Source organism: Tupaia chinensis, unplaced genomic scaffold (assembly GCF_000334495.1).
Source record: "Tupaia chinensis unplaced genomic scaffold, TupChi_1.0 Scaffold138270_1, whole genome shotgun sequence".
In the NCBI taxonomy this organism is placed as follows: domain Eukaryota; kingdom Metazoa; phylum Chordata; class Mammalia; order Scandentia; family Tupaiidae; genus Tupaia; species Tupaia belangeri.
In genome coordinates, this window is record NW_006198168.1 from 10,120 (window position 1) to 11,483 (window position 1,364).

Here is a 1,364-nt window from a genome sequence, read left to right on the forward strand (position 1 = left end):
AGGCTTGCTTTGGGTCCTATGATGTGGTCAATCTTCGAGTAGCTTCCATGTCGGGGTGAGAAAAAAACTATATCTTGATGTTTTTAGGTGAAAAGTTCTATAGATGTTTTTTAATTCCAATTGATTTATGGTATCGTTTAGATCCTTTATCTCTTTACCTATTTTTTTGCCTACATGATCCATCCAGAGGGGATAATGCGGTGTTGAGATCTCTAAAAATTAGTGTGTTGCAGTCTATCTCCCCTTTTAGATCTAACAGTCTTTCCTTCACATATTTGGGTGCTCCTGTGTTAGGTGCATAGATATTAATAAGTGTTATATTTTTTTGAGTTACAGAGACTTTTACTACGATATAGTGTCCTTCTTTGTCTCTTCAAATGGTTTTTGTTTTAAAGCCTATTTTGTCAGAAATTAGTATTGCAACTCCAGCTCTTTTTTGGTTCCCAATTGCATGGAAAAACTTTTTCCAACCCTTCACTTTCAGTCTATGTATGTCTTTCTCCATGAGTTGGGTTTCCTGTAGGCAACAGATAGAGGGTTCCTGTTGTTTTATCCATTTAGCCAGTCTGTGTAACACCGGACCTCTCATTGGAAACAATGCAAGCAAGGAAAGAATGGGAAGACGTATTGAAAGTGTTAAGAGAGAAACAATTTCAGCTGAGACTATTACATCCTGCAAGATTATCCTTCATATGGGAAAAAAAGATTAAAATCTTCTCAGACAAACAAAACCTGAAAGAATTCGCCAACACTAGACCAGCTTTTCAAAAAACCCTGAAGAAAGTACTGTTCCAGGAATACTAAAGAATCAACAGCCAGAAACAAAGAAACAACAGGCAACTAAGACAATGGCCAACTTAAATGTCGGTACAGATCCTGTAACATCAATAACATTGAATTTTAGTGATTTAAATTCTATTTGTAGGTTTCTGAGGAATCTCCAAATTGCTTTGCATTTTACATTTCCACCAGCAGTATAAAAGAGTTCCCCTTTCACGGGGCTCCCGCCCCGGCGCGCAGCAGCCGCGCCCGCTGGACGGCCCAGGGCTCACGCCGCGGTGTGCAGCATCGCTGCCGAACGGCCAGCCCCCCAGGGGGGGCCGCAGCCCAGGGCTCACGCCCCCCCTCCTGGGGGTCTCACGCCCCGGCGTTCAGCTGCCTCTCCAGGGCCGGCGTGTGGCCTTTGGACCAGCAAGCTGAAGCAGAAAACAAGGATTGAGAACTTGCAACTGTAAGCAACAGAAAGAATCTTTAGCTGTCTTAAACTAGTTGAGAAACATATTATATAGAAGGACTTCCTCTGCCTATGGACAGTGAGAAGATGATGGTTACCAGCCCTACATTGCCTCAGGGAAGAACAGGAA